The sequence below is a fragment of the Bemisia tabaci genome, chromosome 3 (genome assembly GCF_918797505.1).
Source record: "Bemisia tabaci chromosome 3, PGI_BMITA_v3".
Taxonomy (NCBI): domain Eukaryota; kingdom Metazoa; phylum Arthropoda; class Insecta; order Hemiptera; family Aleyrodidae; genus Bemisia; species Bemisia tabaci.
Window position 1 is genome coordinate 32,942,696 of NC_092795.1, and position 20,865 is coordinate 32,963,560.

The window sequence follows — 20,865 nt, forward strand, 5'->3', positions numbered from 1 at the left end:
ACACCCAACCGCCACTGATATTACCCCTTAACTCTTTAACCGTATTAAGCCTTTACTTATTCAATTATATTCTTCCTTAGTCTATAACAACCATCCATTTTGACCGTATGATTGCTCTATTTTCCTTCTGGTTTCTTTGTCTATTGCTTCGTCTATTAATTTCAATAATCAGCCCGCTGCTTACAATCATGTTGGTTCCTCTCGTGATTTTCCCGGGAATTTTAGCGAGGTTTTAAGAATGTGACGGACGAGGACAACGAAGATAGAAGTGGGAGCACAAGGGGGTAGTGCAGGAGGGTCCACGACACCCTTCAAGGGGAGGATGAGGAATGAAGGCAAGGGGATGAAGTCTGTAATTAACCGAGGCTTTATCGTATAGTTGACGAGTCGGCCGCACCTAGTCAACACCGTTGACACGATCGTCCAAGCAGCCGGCGCCTTTCCATTACATCTGTGCCAGCGGCGGCAGAGCGGCCATTTTAATTACCATAGTAATTTATTATAAATTGTGACCGTTCACGGGAGGAGGGATTTTTCCCTGAGACAAATTCTTGCATTCTAGAGTCTTTCCGGGTCACGAAGTTAAACACAAATTAAGTTTCACCGTCCATAAGTAATAGAGATCAAGAAAGCTTGAGAATTGATCAGTGGATTGGGTAAGAATATGAACACAGCAACACATGTCGTCCCTTATCAAAATTTAGCATTGAACACGGTTCCTACGTAGAATTTCTTCGAGTGGAATAGAAATTTTTATTTAATTTCCCTCAATTGAAAATCTTCACTCGTCAAAAACCAGGGTCGACACTCCTCTAATAAGTCACTGAACTAGTTAACCTCAGTTTCTCTCAGCGTTGAATATAATTCTCTTAGTGTATGCTCAAATTTTTTCGACAAGTCTTTATCCGAGTAGGATAAATTTTCGTGAAACCCCAATTAAGTTACTTTTCGAATTATGAACTGTAATTGTTTTTTTTTTCATTTTGGTTCATTCCATATTCGTTGATTTGAGCATTTTCGTTAGCGGGAAGATGAAACGACCTATCCGTCGAATGAAGACTCATATAAACCTTGCATCGCATTTCGATGTCATGTCGTTCTGACGCAGTTCTCCCATTCCATGTCCTTCAAAAGCTCCGGGACTCGGAACTTTTTTGGTCCAATTTCTCCCATTGCATGACCTCCAAAAGTTATGGGATTCCTTTTTGATTTTTTCAAAAGCTCTCAGAAAGTTCCGGAACCTTTCGGGAATTTCAAAAGTTCCGGGAAAAATTCAGGAAAATCTCAAAAGTTCCGGAATTCGGAACTAGTTCCGGGAAATGGGAGCACTGTTCCGACATAAAATCCCAACGATCGGCTCGCAATGGTCCAATCCGATGCCGAGCTAGCGATGACGTCAATTGCGAAACCGGCGAACCCTTTTTCCAGGGGCGACCGGGCAACAAAGGGCGGAAGGTAAGACGTCGGTCGGAGCGAGCTTTAATGAAGGAGAGAATTGGAAATTGGATTGTCGGGGAAGAAAAGTGGGAAAGGGGTGGCTGGCAGGGCGGAGGGGGGGGGGTGAAAAAGCCCCGGCGAGGAGGAAGACACCCGCGAGAGGAGCCGCGGAGGAAGCGGCTAACAAGCAGCGCGACAGAGGGGGCGGGGCGCGGGGGGGGGACCCCGGTAAAAAGGTAGAGGTTTATATTATATGCCTAATTAGTTCATCTCTGTTGCCAATGCGATGTTTAACGAGGCCGCGGCCCGAGCAGCCCCTAACGAGCCTTTTCGCCGCGACCCTTCAAGACGCGACACTACGCCACGCTGCCGCGTCGTCCCCGCGCGGCGCCGAGGAAAAACCTCGTATGTGCCCTCCAACGTTGCCCAATTTCCTCCACTAAAAGGAAACTTGCCTCCGGGTATCTTGCGAATATGTGGATTGCATTTAACAAACGGGAACCAGCGTGATTACACTGTTTACTGTTTTCAAAACTAACAATCTCCTTTCTTCTTTTAGAAATACTTAATATAACAGGGTGTCTACAAGTCCGGAATTTCCTGAAAGTACGGAAAAAGTACTGATTTTTTAAGGGCGGTCCGGAAATACTGAAAAAGTGCGGAAATTCCGCAAGAAGGTCCGGAATTTTTTCATTATTTTGGCATTTTTGTCGCAATTTAAGCGAGAAATTCAAAATTTTGAAATTTTTCGAATTTCGGAAATTGAAGGTACTGAAGAAGTACTGAATATTTAATGTGAAGGAGACACTGAATTTCTTGGGGGTGTACTGAAAAAGTACTGTAAAAGTACTGATTCTTGGCCAGCCTGTTTTAGTAGACACCCTGTATAAGTACAATTTTGTCACATTCAGATACTGACGAAGAGCTAAATTTTTCTGTTGAGGAGGTACGGTCGACAAAGTGTCATTTCAACCAAAATGATGGAAAAAATCCCCCAAAGGATTGCTTCCATTTTTGGTAGTGTTAATTCGATGCTAGACATGAATTGGAACTATCCGGTTGCATTTTTGGACACTCCGTCATCATACTGCCCCTGTCAGCGCTGCTGCTATTTCATTCGAAGTTTGCCAAATTATCCCGATGAAAAATATATTTTTGAGGATAGTTTGAATGTTATTCCTTGATATTTCCAGAAACTTTAGGTTAAATTCCGAAGACAGTTTTCTGAAATACATTCATAAGTTTACCAGAAAATCCATGTTTTATCAAAAGAACTTTAGCAACGTTTGAAGGCTCTTACAGAATTTTTCCACCGTAAGCGTTCACACCATGCCGTGGGTCTGGTCAACATTTTTTAATGTATGTCAACAAATCGTCTTTCGAAATTCTATCGGTTGGAGATTTGTCGTCCATTCGGCTCCGGTGAACCCACAAAACTAGAGGCATTCCCTTGAACCGGACTAAAAAGAGGGCACTGTCCAGCCCTCAAATCTTCCGCCATGGAAAGCGTTGCGCCCCCGCTTGGGAGGAATATAAAAATAGGGGCAAATGCCCCGCGGAGCACATTTTCGATTGGGGCAATTATTTCGAGGGGCTTTAATGCAATTTATCCGTCGAGATTGCGAGCCGTTGGCCTCTCCCGCCCCCCCCCCCCTTTCTTCGTCCGCGACCCGCCCCACTCAAATTTCCCAACTTTTCCGTCCCCCCTCCCTCCCCGCCTGCCGCCTCCGCCTGGGAGCCCATCATTAGGAGGGAAAACAGTTTAAGAATATACACTCTAAATATTCACTACATATTCTTTTGTAGAATCCTCGTTAGAGGCTCCAATTAGGAGGTCTTCTTCGAGGGACCGACCGACTCGTTAGTTCGGCCCGAGAAACGCTTGCCGGATCGTCTCGGAATCGTTCCGTTTTCATGAAGGGAAATGGGGGGTTTCAAGGGGTTTACGACCCATCGGGTAACAACGAGAAAGGGATGTAAGAAAGAGAGGGATCAGGGATGCCAAGCTAGGCGCTAAACATCTGGATATAGACGAAATAGTATGTGCCTTTTCTCTGTGCCTCCGTGATATCTTCTCGGAAATGAATCCGAAAGCTTTTGCGCAAAGATTCTATCACTATTACTTCAAATTTCGACATTCATGAGGATTGTTTTGGAGAAATCGAAATGTTGCTCTCCAGAATAGAGTTGTAAGTGGGAACTTTTCCACTCTCGGGTAAGTTCTCAAGAATTCTCGGCTAAAATCCACTTTCCCAAGAAACGTTCACAAATTATGAGAGGAACACACACGGTTGCACTTAAAAACGATAATCGCTCACAGCTCACACTTTGAAGAGCGATCGGGAGTGTTCCCGGAATTTCCCATTCCAGGCCTGGCACTAGCGTTTCCCGGGAAACTAATAGAATATTAATTTTTCAGAACAGAAAGGCTGTAATCTCATAAATCCCGTTTCGTGATAACGCGACACATTACCTGGTCGCCCCATTCCCGCCTATTTTATTCAGAACAAGCAACGCGCAAAGCAACACCATATGGATCTGTGCATACTTATCAAATGGTCCTGCATGTGAAGCCTCTTCAGAAGACCAGAGACTCGATTTTAATGTTAGGTCCAGTGGCGTGGCGTGATTTTTAATCTATCGATTGATCTGTCATTTAAACCTACGGAAAAGTATCGATAGACAGGGTGTTTGCAACGAACACCTTAATAATCGATCCTATACCACAGGGAGATATCGATAATCGATCATTCATGCCTCGCCACTGGTTGGTTCCAATCCTTTTGCTCTAAGCTATATAGTCATCGTGTCCTGTGTCCAATTTTTCATAGGCGGCGATGGGACGAAGAATAATTATGAATTCAAGAAAAGCTTATGTAGACGTCTCTCTTAATTTTAAAACGGTAGGGATGAGAATTGACCTCCTGGACCCTTCTCCGCAGTTACGCAATCCCTCCTCAACTGCTCCTTTGACGTAACCCGTTTCCGTCGTAGCCGCGAGGATTTTGAACTCCTTGGGAACGTTAACATCGGGGACACTGGCGTCCATTAACATAGCTGAATATTTATACAAATGTCGCGTTTTAAAGCGTCCCTCCCGGCCCTGCGGACGCCACGCGCGGTTCCCGGAATCACGGAATTACAGATCCCCACTCCCACTCTGCCGTTTTAAGGAACAACCACGTATAAGCATTCGAGGTTGCCAAATTTTCTCCGGTTGAATATTCATTTTTGAAAAGATTCATGAGTGCAGGGTGTCTACAAGTCCGGAAAGTCCGGGAGTAGGACTGATTTTTTACGAGCGGTCCAGAAGTACTGAAAAAGTACGGAAATCCCGCAAGAAGGCCCGGAAGTTTTTTAATTTTTTTCGCAATTTGTGCGAGAAATTCAAATTTTTGAAATTTTTCGAATTTCGTCCATTAGAGGTACTGAAAAAGTACGGAATTCTCCTGTTGAGGAGGTACTGCATTTCTTAAGAATGTTCTGGAAAAGTACTGAATTTTGGCCAGCCTGTTTTAGTAGACACCCTGGAGAATTTTACCTTGGAATTTGCGCATTCCTCAGAAGAAGTGACCATTTGACCTAAAGGGGAAGCAATTAAGCACTTCAACACACGTTTTCTCTTCAATATTTCACGCAGAACCTGCGGAAAACTTTCGAAATTCATTCATCCGCAAGAAATGAACTTTAGTAGGTTATACTTAATGGACAGTAGGTTCAAACTTCTCGCTTGCGAAAAAACCATAATCAACTTACCTGGGTTAAATTAGACATTCAAATCAACTCGTTGAAAAGAATATATGTTGAGGGAAAATAACTAGAGCTTCTTTTCGCACATATTTCTTGATGCACAACAAATGTTACACAACAATTTTTAATGTTGCACAACAAAAACTGATCAAACTATTTCCTTCGTAAAATGTACTCAGATTACCCCAGTGTGCTCGATTTGACTAGAGTAGACTCTGGTTTTCTTTTTTGGAGGGGGGGGGGTGGATTATCCTGAAAAAATTACCCTTATTTCCTCTTTATGAGTTGTTTTTGGAAAGTTCTAATGCATCCACCGTATTCTACGTAAAATTTTGATAAGGAATTATATAATGTGGTGTTCTATTTCTTACTCTCTTTTGTGGCCCCCAGGAAGAAAAATTCTTACAAGCTTTCCAGAAAATTCGTATTCGATCAAACGAAACTTGGCAACGGCCGAATGTTGATATGGTGTTCTTCTCCAGCGCGGCGAGACTCATCCCTCATCAGCATCCCTTATTCTTAGGCGAAAAAAGCAGCGGCATGAAATGAAGCATGAAATTTCGCGGTGACCGACTGACGCACGATCAAAATTGAATCCCGAGGGCTAGGGGCGGGGGTGGAGGGCACGATTGCGGAGGAGTATATTCGGGGGGTGGCGGGGGGGGGGGGGGCTGAGAGTGACAGTCCCTTTAGTGTTGAGATGTTATCGCCTCTCGGGCGAAGCCCACTGGATCCTTGCGTTGGGCAATGAATAAATTAAGACGTTTAATTAAAATGCCATGCTGGCCACCGAGATCCCAGGCGCCGTTGCCAGAGCCGCAGACAAGCAGTGGCGTGGCGTGCTTTGCGATATATCGATTGTTATGCCATTTAAACCTACGGAAAAGGATCGATAATCAGGGTGTTCGCAGCGAACACCTCAGTAATCGATTCTTTACCATAGGTTTAAATGGCATAACAATCGATATATCGCAATTCACGCCACGCCACTGCAGAGAAGCGGTTCTGCATTCGGTTCTAAAAAAGTTCGAGAAAGTTCGGTTCTAGGATTTATTTTGTTGAAAAAAGAGACAGATATTAAAGCGAGGGGCCGAGGGGGTCGGTGGGAATTAAAACAAAACGGAAACGTGAAATCGCCTCTATGCTCTACGGACAAAAAATGTTGGGGGGTTATCCCCTAACCCCCCAATTTGTTGGATGATATTGGCATCTCCAATTAATTGTGGTACCGCAGCATTTGGGTTAGTGTCCTAATTTATCGGGGTGCCAACCCTCAATCAACTGGAAATGTCTACCTCATCCTACAACCCCTATCTATTTTTTCCGTGGTTCTTTCACGTTGAAAATTTTAATCGACGGCAAAATTTTCGTAAATTTTACAATTCATATGTAAATTTTACAATTTGTACGTAAATTTTAGTATTTTTACGTAAATTTTACAATTTTTACTTTAATATTACTATTTTCATGTAAATTTTAGTATTTTTACGTAAATTTTACTATTCTTATGTAAATTTTACGGTTTTTACGTACATTTTTCTTGTTTTACACTGAAAATATGAGAATTGTAACTCATCACAAGCTGACGTGTTTGGCCGAGCGAAAATGAAAACGAGGAATCGAGTGTGGTTCGAGTACCCTCCAGGGTGGTTCGAACTCAAGGTATCGGCAGAATCCGGCGATTTCCGGCATGGAAATCAGAGGTTGCTACGTCGCTTCTTCTCATTTCCGGTCGGCCCGGATCTGTCGGACGAGTCGCGAAATCGCGGGCTCGTGTTGTGACGTCGCGAGTGCGACGATGCGTCAACTGCCAATCACCTTCGTCGATCAATATCGGTTCGATTCAATATCCGACACGCTCTTGCTCGCCGCAGACCCCGGGCCCTAGAAGAGGTCAACCGGAGAGATCACAGCCACGTGGCATCAACTGCCGGCAACAAAGGACCACCCTAGAGGTGAGGAAATTTTGTCGTGGAACCTGAAGAGCTTTGGGAGGATAGGGGACTTTGGCGGATAGGGGTCGCAGAGCGCCAGAGAGCGCTATAGAAGCGGCTTTATACATATACCCACATATTCTTTCATCCGGTCGAAAAATGTATTTATATTTTTCCACATTCACACTTTTTATCGACGAATTGTAGAACTTAAGCCTTTATAGTTCTCGAACTTTAGAGTATTTTCAATTTCGATGGACTTCGCCGTGAATAATTTTTTTATGAAAGCATTATCTTGAGAAATCATGTCAAAAGGAACATTGAAAAGTCAGGGACAATTTGGTGCAGATCCATTTTCTTTCTGTCGAATTTAATTATTTTCTGCCACATTCACTCACTGAAAAAAACGAAGTTACGGGCTATTTAGGCATACCGTCCGTTCCGGGCTCAGAGACTGAAAGCTCTGGGTGCTGGGGCCGTAGCTTTGATTACTTTCGGTGCTGTACGCCCGGAACATTCGGCCTCTGAGCCCGGAACGCGGACGGTTTGTCTATATAGCGCGTAATTGTAAGCACGGCTTCCACGGCTGAGTTTTTTGTCAGTGCATGCTCTATTAATAGGATTCAGAACTTCTGCCTTTGCAGCTCTTGAATTTTGGATGTATTCAGTTTCAATAAATCTTGCGTCGAAAAAATGCAGGTAAAAATATTTTCATGTTGATTCATGTAGGAGAAAAGCGAGGGAAATTTACGCACAAAAACCTTTTTTTTTCTGCTGGTTTAATGGCTTCGTGTCTATTGCACCTTTAGCCAACTTTAGACAATGTTTAGTGTCCGTAGACATCAGGCTCTATGCTCCAGGCTTTTCTAATTTTCAGGGATTAGGGCCGAGGAGAATCTGTTTCAGCAGATCTACTCGTCAATTCCGTGAAAATTAGACGCCACCACCGGGATTCGAACCCGGGACCTATTACAAAAACCTTGAAAAGTTATGGGGAACTGGGAAAGTCATAGAAAAGACAAGGAATTTGAAAATTCAAAACAAAGTTTTCACAAATTTTGGATTTATTCAGTTTCAATAAATCTTGCGTTGATAAAAAAGTAGGTAAAAGTATTTTCTTGTTGATTTATGTAGGAGAAAAGCGAGGGAATTTTATGTCCAAAACCTTGAAAAGTCATGGGAAACTGGGAAAATCATAGAAAAGACCATGAATTTGGACATTTAAAACAAGTTTGCACAATCTGGTACACGACGTCTATGGTCGAGGAACCTTATAGGAACCTTCGGCTGGTAAAGAGCGGAGCGAAGTACACTGTATGAGCCGAGCAGGGCTCAGGTGGAGTGTCGTGGTACGGTGCACGGTGCGTGATGCTGGATGCTGGTGGCGCGGCTGCAATTAATTCCTGGCACAATTCTATTAATCTTTAAAGCGCGCGGTCACGCTCCAGGGACGCGCTCAGTCGCCGCCAATCGGACACTGTTTGGACGGATTTAACCAAAATCAGCCTTATTCCATCTCACGTTGCCTAGTTTCCAATCACATCCACGACTTAACTTGCCATTGAATCACTAAATACAAAAAGGGCACATGTTCAGAAAACCAAAGTGTTCAGGAGACACAAAAAACTGTTTATTTCGTGGTAGATATTTTTTTAAACATAACGACTTTCCAAAAAATATCCACCACGAAATAAACAGTTTTTTGTGTCTCCTGAACAATTTGGTTTTCTGGACATGTGCCCTTTTTGTATTTAGTGATTCAATTAAGAAACCCGCGTTTCCAACGCAACCTTTCGAAATCTCGGATTCTTTTTCTCTTGTTTTCAGGGTGGCAAGTGACGAGTTTTGAAAAGTCATTCAGTACCTTGAAAAATAAGGGAATTTTGCCCAACTCGCTAAAGTCAGTAATGTTGATGTGGGACCAAGAAATTTCTTTTTTCAGCCGAAAAACTGAAAACCCTTGATTTAAAACCATTTCAACCATAATTGGTATAAATCTATGATTAACTCCGCAAATTTCTGAACATTTCCCAAATTAAACCCCTAAACGGTTAACTGTAAAATTTAATGGCATTTCTGTGGCATTTTGCTATCGTCCATTTCCCTCTAAGGGAGAAAAATAGAAAACTCACGGAAAAGTCAGGAAATTGGATGTTCAAAAACTTTAGAAAGTCATGGAACTTTGAAATTCATGGAAACTTGTCATCCTGTTTTTTAAGACAACACCGCGGCGCAGCAGTTGCATGTCAGGCGGTGCTTTTCGAAAGAGCACTAAAAACTTCCGATTGCCTTTTTCGATAGTTTGAATCTCTAGAACTAGAGGTGGAGAATTTCATCCATAGTTTAACAAAAGAAGGCCTATTCAAGAGAAAAAATCTAAGCGGAAGTTACGTTTGCAGGTCAGGTTAGGAGAGAGCCAGAGAATTCGGAAATCTCGGAGTCAAGAAGCGAAAGAAAGTCCGGGGATTCAAAAATGTAGAATTTATGGAAATCTTGTTGAATTTGTACCCGGTGTAGTGGCTCGTTCAGAGATAAATTTACCAATTCTCATTCACCAATTTTCATTCTCAAGGAGCCCGCACAAGCCCGTTCGCTCTCCCATCAATGCACTGGAAAAAAAAACTCATTGGATCCGGAGTTCAGACTCTTAAAAACATCGACTAGAAAAAATACTCTTGATTCAATCAGATTTAAGCTTAAATCAAGAACCAAGCTTCTTATTTGAGCGGATTTCCTTTTGATTTAAGCTTAAATCTGATTGAATCAAGAGTATTTTTCTTGTCAATGTTTTCAAGAGTCTGGACTCTAGATCCAATGTGTTTTTTTTTTTTTCCAGTGAAGAAGCAAAAGAAAGTTCGGAGATTCAAAATGTAGAATTTATGGAAACCGTGTTGAATTTGTACTCGGTGTAGTGGCCCGTTTAGATATGAATTTACCAAACCATCCTAAAGGTTTTTTACTTCTCAAGGAGCCCGCACAAGCCCGTTCGCTCTCCCATCAATGGAATTTCAGAAGTAACCAATGACGCGCACGAGAATTGGCACTGCCGCGCGAATCGCGAGGCGGCTTTCAGAATCGGCAAGCCGTCGTGTCGCGTCGCGTTGCATCGGCTAATAAATTAACTGTGCAGTGTGTAATTAATTCTGCCACTTCTATCGAGACTCCAATTCACAATCAGACTCCCCCGGTCCCGGGCCCGATCCTCGATTCGGCTGAGGCCGCCTGCCAAGCCCATTACGCCCCCCGCCCCCAACCCCCATCGCGGCAACTCCATCACTGGAGCATCGATAGGACAGATAAAGGATTCTCATCGAACTTCTTATTAATATGGGTCAGCAGGCTACTGAAAGTGATAGACTAAGCTATGGACAAAGGGAAAATAGAGCGCACTGAAAAAAAAAATCTCGGTGTATTTACCAAGAAAAGGGTAAAAGTACCAAGAATTCAGGATTCTCTTTGATCCCAGTTTTTTCTTGGTAAAATTACCATTTATGGAATTGGTAATTTTACCGAGAAATCTCGGTAAAATTATTGACTTTCTCGGTAATTTCACTGATCCTCGGTAAAAACGCCAATATTTTTTATCGACTGTGGTAGAATTACCGAGATAAAATGGCAAAGTTACCGGGAATTGATTACCAATAAAAGTGGTATCCTTACCTGAAAAAAAACAGGAAAAATACCGGTTTTTAGGTAAGCTTACCAGTCTGTCTTGGTAAAATTACCAATAAGTGGTAAAAAAAAGTGAGACGGTAAAAGTACAAACGGACCTTGGTAAAAACGCCGATAATTTTTTTTCAGTGCGGGTGGACGAAGGAGGTGTGCAACGGCAACCCACGAGAGACGCTGTAGTTAGTCCATTATGTTCCCCCTCACCCCGAAACAACCACCCATTTCAACCAGTAGGATCACTCTACTATATATCCCCATGTCTTCCTTGTATACGCTTTGTTATCAATTCCAATAATCAGCCTGCAAATGACGCTGGGATCCTTCATAGAAGAGTATGGACACTGATGAATCCCATTGAAACCCATAGATACTGATACAATGGCAGCGACTCTGGATAGCAAGGGCTCGGCGAACCTTCAACCTGCTTCACTTGTTGCCAGCCTCTCCGTACAAGAGGTGTGGGTTGAAAATATTTTTTTCGATGTAATGCCCAAAATTGGTTCCAAAACTGAAATAACTAATCAAATTTTGCAATTTAAGGGAAGTCAACGAACCACGTAGATAAAAGCAAGTATCATCTGTATCCTGTATGCAGCGTCCACCGTCTCGTCGTTCTTGAAAGCTCCTTGACGCCCAAGATGCTAAATTGTGAGCCAATTGGAAATGAATCCTCTAGCTCTTACCTCAAAGGCATAAAGTAGTAAATCTGTGATCTGATTATATTGATTACAGATGGAGCAAAAGACAAAAATACAGCGGAAAAAGGGAATGATCCTATTATTTGAAATTCCCTAAACTGGTGTTTGTTATAGACCCATAGGAGGCAAATGATGATTCGGTCTCCGTCAGTTATCGTATCACTTATACCCCCTTTGGCCATTCCAATCGCCCGCATTCACCAATAGGAGCACTCGAATTTCAGTAAGAACAGTCCGCAGAGGAACGCAGTTAGGCAGGTCTTAAAACCATTGTAGTAAATTTTTACGTATGCTACTTCCACTAATCCCACTTTCATCCCTTTAATTTTGACCCATTGAAAGTGGGTCATGCCACCATGCCCGCCCCCCCCCCCCCCCCAATAAAGAATCTACCATTGGCGCGTTCGAGTGATTCTTGTACCTTTGTACACGGAGAAAAAAACTTCGTGCGTGGGACCCGAAGTTTAGGTCATATGGATCTCTGAAGTTTTCGGATTGCGCATCTGAACACTTAAGGTCTAGCTGCCAAAGTTCAGGTCTGACATCTGAAACTTCAGTTCTTACATCTGAAGTACTTCAGATGTGAGAATCGAAGCTTTTCGGATGTGAAAACGGAAGTACTTCAGATGTAAGAACTGAAGTTCCAGATGTGTGATCCGAACCTCGACAGCTAGACCTTAAGTGTTCAGATGCTCAATCTGAAAACTTCAGAGATCCGTATGATCTAAACTTCGGGTCCCACGCACGAGGATTTTTTCTCTGTGTATTCCGCAACAGAAAAGCCCACCTATTCAATTTAATCCTTTCAAAAGTTTCATTCTCAACCTCAGAAAACCTGGTTTTTATGAAAAACAAGCGCAAATGCATCGGCGCCGGGGAACATCGTATACTCGTTCGAGGGTCGTCTTCTTGAACAAGGTGAGTATCTCTTCGCGATCAGTGGCGTGGCGTGCTTTGCGATATCTCGATCGATCCGTCATTCAAACCTATAGAAAAGGATCGATATACAGGTGATTCGTTGCGAACACCCTACAAATCGATTCTTTACCATAGCATCCAATGAGGAAATATCGATGATCGATCATTCACGCCTCGTCACTGCTCGCGAGTATCATCCCGTACGAACGAGCGAGTGTCTGATCGGGTTCCCTTTGCCGGGCCCGGAGAGCAATCATCATAATGCCATGCGCTTTTGTTCTGGAAAGAGCGAGAACTCATGGCACGCACGCCCCCCCCCCCCCCCGGTCGCTTGTCGACAAAACCGCGTATGCCCCCAGTAAACCCCTCGCAGGATCCGAGGTTCTCGCCGAGGGTGGCGGGCGACGGCGACGCGACGCGACGCGAGGCACATGTGGCTGGCAATTAAGAAAACGCTCCAGCCACTAATTAGAAGCTAATAATCGTCAAATGCTCGACATTCACCGATAATTAGCCCCCCCCCCCGGTCCTTGCTCCCTCGGCGCGCTCTCTCCGGTGGTGCTCTTGGGGGGGGGGGGGGGGGGCAGAGGCCCCCGAACAATGACCACGTTTGGTGCGACGAGATGACGAGCCCGCACCCCTGCACGGCACACTATGGTCCCAATTCACTTTTCAGTGATCAAAAATCATAGCGGCTCTCCGTTTGAGTATAAATACATTTAAAATATGTTTTCCTCATGATTTTGATGCGCTGAATCCGAATTTGACCTCCGCTTTTCCCTAAAAAATCATTGGCAAAAGTTACCGTCATTTTTTCACATAAATCACAAACTGCCATACGATTGGCTTGTTATACTTGCTTAGATTGGATGAAAACCATGCGTTCATTGCACATACATGTACAGTTCATGCAAAATTAAGGATGTTTTAATTTTTTGACACCCCCACCCCCATTTTTTTTTTTTTTTTTTTTTTTTTTTTTTTTTTTTTAGGATAACTAAACTGAAAAAAATGAAATAGATCTAAAATTCATTTGTATTTTAAAAATGTCGAAATAATGCTTCAGAGAAGACTTTTCTTTATGTTGATTTGCCGGGAAACGCAAATCGGGTACATAACAATGTTGAAGAGCGGGGGGTGCAATATTGTCACGTTAAGGAAAATTCAATCAACAATGGATAAATATTCGGGGAGTAAGGAATTTTACATCAATAGGTACTTTCTAGGATGGAAAAGAGCATTTTTAAAGATAAAACTGCGGAACGGAAAACTTTTCAAAAAATCTCAAAAAGTAGGGGGAACCAAATTTTTTTCGAAACGGTCAACCTCAAAAAGATTCATAGAAGCTACATAATGGCGTCTCTGTAGATGCAAAATTGCTTAGCACGTGTTAAGGCTGCAATTACAGGTGTTTTTCAGGGCAAAAAATTGAGTTTTTCTGGGGCAAACACGTAGTCACGTAAAAAATTCAAATTTGGTCGAAAAAGCAGGCGGAAGCAATTATTTTTGGTTCGGTTGCCTTCCTAAGGATCTGTAGAAACGACTTAAAAGTGTCTCTGGAGGTGCCAAATGTCTCAGAATATTTTTCGAGGGGCTTTCCAGGGTTGTAATACAGTATTTTGAAGGAAACACGCAGGTACGAAAAAGATTCAAAATTCGTTCAAAAAGCAAGAAGAACCAACAATTTTTGGTTTAAAATCCTTCTTAAGGATTCATAGAGACTACTTAAGCACGTTTTTGGAGGTGTCGCATGCCTCAAAAAAGTTTAAGACGACTGCAGATTGATCGATGGCTAAACTTGCTAAATACCGTTATTTTAGCCACCGACTTAGAGACCTAATAAATTCGATTTCTCGAGAAAAAGCAAACCAAAGCACGAAATATTTCTACTGTAGCTTCCCAAGGATGTGTAGAAGCTCCCTAAAGGTGTCTCATTAGGTGACCTTTGGTGACTTTTTTTTAAAATGAAAGTACGTGGGAAAAATCGGCATTTTTTCATGAAAAATAGGTACCCAACTTCTACCTTGTGTAGAATGTATCAGAATGCCTCGGAGAAAAATTGTAATTAGTGCGTTACAATCCTCTTAGAGTCCTCTACAAAATGGTATAAGCAAGAATTCTGAGAGACCATTTCATGATTCAGGAGAGGCTCCGAACGCTTTGTTAGAAATAGCCACTTCACGGGTCAGAAAATACATATCCGACTATTCGCACAGTTTGTGACACTTTCAAAGTGACTAGAAATTTTTTTGAGGTATACTACGTGTAGTTTATGACCCGTAGATACTATATTTATCAATTTTGACTCGAAAAAAAAATGTCGTCCAATTTCATAAATATCGATTTTTGAGCGCTCCCGAGCGGATTGGGACCATAGTGCGGCACTTGGCGCTCGGCGAGGAACCAGTTGTCTCCGGTGTTTACTCTTCGAGGCGTGAATGATCGATTATCGATTTTTCCCCATTTGAAGCTGTGGTAAAGAATCGATTATCAAGATCTTCGTTGCGGATACCCTGTTTATCGACCCTTTTCATAGGTTTAAATGGCAGATCAATCGATTTATTGAAAAGCACGTCGAAGCAACAATCAAGTAGTTTTTCTGTGGAAGATATCGAGCTCTTTATTATGGAGCTTATAATTTTCGCTGTTTTTTCAGAATATAAAGCAGGGACAATTTAAATCCAGACTATGATTCTTTTTAATTTCCAATTTCTCATCTGTTTCAGGTACAGTTTGAACAATCATCATGATGATAGTTGTCTTGCATCAAAGGCTGCAACAGTGAGTTTTTTTATTTTTCTTCAGTTTTTTTTTTTTTTTTTTTTTTTTTTTTTTTTACTCAGCAGTAGTGAGCTGAAAAAATTGTGATTTTCCAGATTTATCGTCAACTCTGAAAGCTGTGTTAACATTCATGTGAATTTAGCTTCGATGCCAGAGACATGTTACGAGCAATGTAATCGAGCGAGACAAAAGCAAAATTCGGATGTCAACGCTATTTTTCGTTTAACGATGGTTGACAAGCCCCCCCCCCCCCCAAAAAAAAAAAAAAAAAAATTACATATTAACATTTGCCTAATGACAACTTGTACATGTAAACGTCGGGTTGAGCACTGATGAGAGTTTTTGCAACTTAGATTAGGATTCCTAACCCCATTTTTGGACTCTACGGTCTCATTAGGCGAATAAAAACGATGACCTCCGCACTGGAAAAAAAAAAAAAAAAAACACATTGGATCTAGAGTCCAGACTCTTGAAAATATTGACAAGAAAAAGGACTCTTGATTCAATCAGATTTAAGCTTAAATCAAAAGGAAATCCGCTATAATTAAGAGGCTTGATTCTTGATTTAAGTTTAAATCTGATTGAATCAAGAGTATTTTTTCTTGTCGATGTTTTTAAGAGTCTGGACTCTAGATCCATTGTGTTTTTTTTTCCAGTGCGAAATAATTTTCACTTTATAGGGATAATTAGCAGTTTAGCAGTGCGGGTTCTCTAAAATATATTGTCTTTGCCCGGAAAGTACCGACGATCCCTCGAGATTTGTACTCTACTCAAAATAGAATTTCATGAAATTTTACTTCTCTGGCCGAGGACTCCGACTTTAGAATTCATGCTGCGGCTCATTAAGCACTCGACTTGTAAAAGATTCGCCTATTTTCCTTTGAACGGAGTAAATTGCGACCCGCAACGTAACCACGTAACCGCACTCTCTGCCGGGAATTCAATACGACTCTGCACGTATCCGAAGACGGAAGCGGACTAATTCGTAGCTAATGAGAACTAAAACCGATGAAGCGGGCCGGAGGGGGGTTGAAAAGTCGAAGGAGCTAATCAGGGGGCAAACGGACGAGATGCGCGATTAGGACTATCGACGTTGCCGCAACAGAAAGATCGATTATCGATAGTTCCCCATTCGAAACTGTGGTGAAAAATCGATTATTAAGGTGTTCGTTGCGAATACCCTGTTTATCGATCCTTTCCTATAGGATTAGATGGTATATCAATCGATGTATCGCACAGCACGCCACGCTACTGCCGGAAGGGGGAGGCAAAGGGAGATGGGGGCCGTTGTAAGAGCGGAGCACGCATCGAGAGCTGTAATTGATACCGTTTGCGGTTCGCTTATTAGTTGGAAACTCGTGTTTTATCCCCATAGAAGACAGTGCTTCCACTTTCCTAGATTGTCAACTCGTGCCGCCTCCAGTGCCCGTTTAGAGCTGGCGAACCCGTTTAGGGGAAGTGCAGAAAAACTGTGCCGCTTCCTGATTGGTCCGCGAGTTTTCGATCGAAGATATGTTCAATGCAGCGCGTATGCTCTAAAAGCAATTCTCCGAATCAATTATTGCTGCTAAGTCAAGAAAGTGTACATTAGCTGAAACCAAACGAGGAAAAAAACATTAAGAAATGACCCGAACTGTATATAACAAAGTAGTGAAATAGTGTTGGGTCCACACCATTTTGCGGGGAAAATGAAGTCAAAAAGTTCCAAAAATTTCAATTCCTTCTCAGTCTCCGTCCTCAGTCTTGTACTGGTACTCATCAGAGCTCAAAAATTTTGACTTTTAGAGAAATTAAGTTTAGCGAACATTGTACTTTTGCACAATGTCCAAAAGGTATCAGCACTTCAAATTTGGAATTCCGTGCGAAGTTGATTTGTGATGCAGTTTATTATTACTTTAGCGATGGTAGGATTGATTTTCAGAACCTAACACAATACTTTTTCCGATTTTTTCAATGTAAAAATTTCACATAAAGTTTCTTCAAAAAAATCCAAAAGAGCGTGCTTGCTCGTGCATTTGCGCAATTTTTTACATCATTTTGAAGTTCATATTTACCTAAGTTACCTAAGTTTGTTCCTTGTGATCGAAGTTATTTCTACTGTTTGAGAAACCCATACAAGGCGAAGGGATCGTGTTTCGAAAACTCAAACTTGATTTTAGTTGCCACTCCGGGAGCGACGGAAGACTGGCTTGTTGACGCGAGTCGTGTGTGCTTGGCTTTCGCTGTATGCGGGTGGACCGAAAGCGGTCCCCTATCCCTCCCCGCAACGCGCAATGCCCCCCCCCCCTTTGTCCTCGGAGGACCGTGGGTAATCGCGTCGAAAATTGATTAGCTTATTCGGTTAGCTCGACGACCCCCATATCGCCCCCCCCCCTACCCCACCCGCCTCCATTGTTGAAAGATCGCAGTCCCACTGCCTATGGTACAGAATGTATGTAATTTACCCCGCGGAATTTTTGGTACTTTCCAGGCTTTAGAGCTAGATTTTTCATACAGTACATAGAGTTGTGATGTAAGTGGGAGAGCTGGCGCACTGGGGGAAAAAAAAAACACATTGGATCTAGAGTCCACACTCTTATAAACACCGACAAGAAAAAGTACCCTTGATTCAATCAGAATCTAGCTTAAATCAAGAACCAAGTCTCTTAATTTAAACGGATTTCGTTTTGATTCAAGCAAAAATCCGATTGAATCAAGAGTATTATTTCTTGTCAGTGTTTTCCAGAGTCTGGACTCTAGATACATTGTGTTTTTTTTTTTTCCAGTGCGCCATTTTCTGCTCGACGAGTTCCGAGCCCGGTGGGCGGGGTCACTTTTTCGATACATATTCGATCCAAAATGGTGGTGTGGAATATGGCCGGGTCCCCGTGTATCGCAAACAATTGATTATGTATCGAAAAAGGGACCCGGCGACGCACAGGAATCACGGAATTTGGGACCTGGAAAATGCTTAAGAGTGGCGCCATCTCTCCCACTTGCATTACGACTCTATGTACTTTATGAGATTTTTATACTTGTAAGTCCTATGGAGCAGCGATTCTCAATCTGTGGGCCGTGGAGGTTCTGTTGGAGGGTTCGAGGGGGAAGGGGGAAAAAAAACAAGAGAAAAAGTTAACGCAACGATTAAGAGGCCAAAGCTCAGGAAATCTCGATGTCTTCGAAAATATTTTGAACCTTTTTCCACCCACAAAAGGTTTTGACTGAACTCAAATAATCTTCTCAGATCAATGTAATCCAAACCACAAGTTGAAAGCCCAATTAATAGGAGAGAAATCCTATTTTCAAAATCGTCAACCAAAAAATCTGAATTGGACGAGTCTAGATTTTATAATTTTTATCTACGCGTGCACGGACGCTGTAAGCAAATGATTACAACAATATTCTATGGATACTACTATTCAACCAAGTGGGAGCTCGTATTGCCGACTCTAAAATTGAAGGCAAACTGAAATGACGTTTAAATCACTTCTTTCTGTCCAGTCAAAACCTAGCAGTACCTAGTAGTGGGTCTTAGACCCAAAAAGAGAGCGAGAATGACCAAAACATGAATCATTCCGTAAACTATAGACCTTCGACCTTCAATGAGAAAAAATTGTAGAGTTGAGGAAATTCAGTGTGAGCCGAAAAACGGCCTTTATCGATACCCCTTCTTTCCTGACTTTTCCCTGAGGTTTTTGACCGCAAAGTACAACGTCAGAACGGAGGCGATAAAAAAGTGCACGATTTTTCCACGTGCGTCGTGCGGAATGTCGCTGTTGCATCGTTGCGTCCGCGTCGTAATCTCGACAAAGCGCCATAAATGCTTTTTTTCAATGATGATATCCGCCGCGATGGGACAAAAGGCACGTCAATTTGAGACGAGGGAATGCAAAGCCTGTACAGGGAATCGCTCGCTCCTTGAATGATTATTATCGACTAATGCCTATCGCATGTCGTTGTTCCTATCGATCAAGATTGTTCCATGAATGGCCGATAAATTCGCGACAATCCATACGCTGATGAATAGAAGTCCAACTCAGCGCTCTGCTTTGATGTGCATCACGGATTCACGGGTGTCATCAAACTCAACCCTGCTGGCACAAGGCTCTGGAGGCCAGAATTCGCTAGTGTTGGACCTGGAATGAAATTGCAAAGAAAGTCTTTTTTCACGGGGATCTCACAAATTATGTCCCCTGTGCAGCATACTAATATATTTTGATCAGTAAATGGTTCTAAGGGAAAATACCGGATATCGTACCGTGGATTTTAACGTTTCTCAGTAACACTCTTAAATTCATGTAACTCAAAATCAGATATATTTTAAATAATTTAAAATAAATGCTAACTACTGACCCTTACAATTTATCACGTGCACCTCTGGACTCGATTGGTAAATAAAGAGCTTGTAAAAGAAATAGATGCAAAAAGTTTCAGAACCCACAGCGTTCTACGCGATTCGTCGTTTTTTTCCCATGTTCGGTTTTCCGATTCGTTTCCTCACAAAAAAATTCTCAATTTTAAAGCATAATGTCTCGAATGTGCAATGCCCTATTATTAAAAGGCGATGGTCATGAAAAGTGGAAATAAAGGTCAGCTCTTGTGGAAATAGTCCGACGGTTCAAGATTTGGCTACGCTGGTCACGATCCGCGGACCACGAGATTTTTGAGGGTTAGAAATTAGGCCTGGCGAGTTGATTGTTGAATTTGATAACATAGCGATAGACAAAGAAGACATAGGGAGTATGGAGCGATCATATTGGTTGAAATGGATGGTTATTGTAGACTGAGGGAGAAAGTGATGGACGAATAATGTAGGGTCACTCGTGGGTTGCCATTAATTAGTCTATTGCCTACCTATTTTGTCCATCGTAACACCAACCAACAGGTTCCCTCTTTGCCCCTTTTGTCTTCTTTGTCTATCGCTTTGTTCACCATTATCAAAAATCAAGCCGCAGTCTTGCTAACCGGATGCCCAAGCCGGATTCCGTCATTTAACTGTCTTAAAAGTATCAAAATATAAATAAAAAACAGGAAAAAAAGATGTAGCACAAAATTGACAACGAAGTACAGCATTCCCACAGCAGATCGACACTCAGAATACGAGGATGTGAGCCAGGTCAACCGCTCGAATAGCGGCAATCCCTTGATGTAAATTTAAATGTATGAAAAGCATTAATTATGTTTGGATGTTTCGAATCTGCACTTGTGATTCGGTTCACTGTCAAAAGCGCCCCTCGCCCGGATACGAACGCCCCTCTTTTTCAGATGCAAATGTTGTTTTTATTCTCCTAACCGATCACTTTTCCGCTCATTGTCGTCGATTACGATATTCGTGAGTGTACATTGTGGGGGGGGGGGGGGGTTGCGATTTCAAAACTGTGTAACACGAGGGAAAAAAAGAGTCAGGGGCCAAGTCCCGACTTGAGAATTTCCAATTAATTATGGCAGTACCCCAATAAATTAGGTTATGAACCAAAATGTTGCGGTACTACCAAAATTAATTAGAAATATCCATAACATCCAACTAGTTGGGGTAGTACCACAATATTGGGGGATAACTCTTAACATTTTTCTCCGTGAACAGTCGGTCGAATAGTGGCATTATGCTGAAATGGCAAAACGCAAGTGGTGATTCTCGAATTTTTCATAGCAAATCCAGATTTAGAAAATTTCATTTTCTAGAATTTTTCATGCTT

At 42.3% G+C, this 20,865-nt stretch overlaps 1 long non-coding RNA gene across 2 annotated transcripts in view; it reads left to right on the plus strand.

Annotated features, from left to right (window-relative positions):
- LOC109043868 (uncharacterized) overlaps positions 1–20,865 on the plus strand; it is a 161,711-nt gene that overhangs the window by 21,284 nt on the left and 119,562 nt on the right. The window lies entirely within an intron of this gene.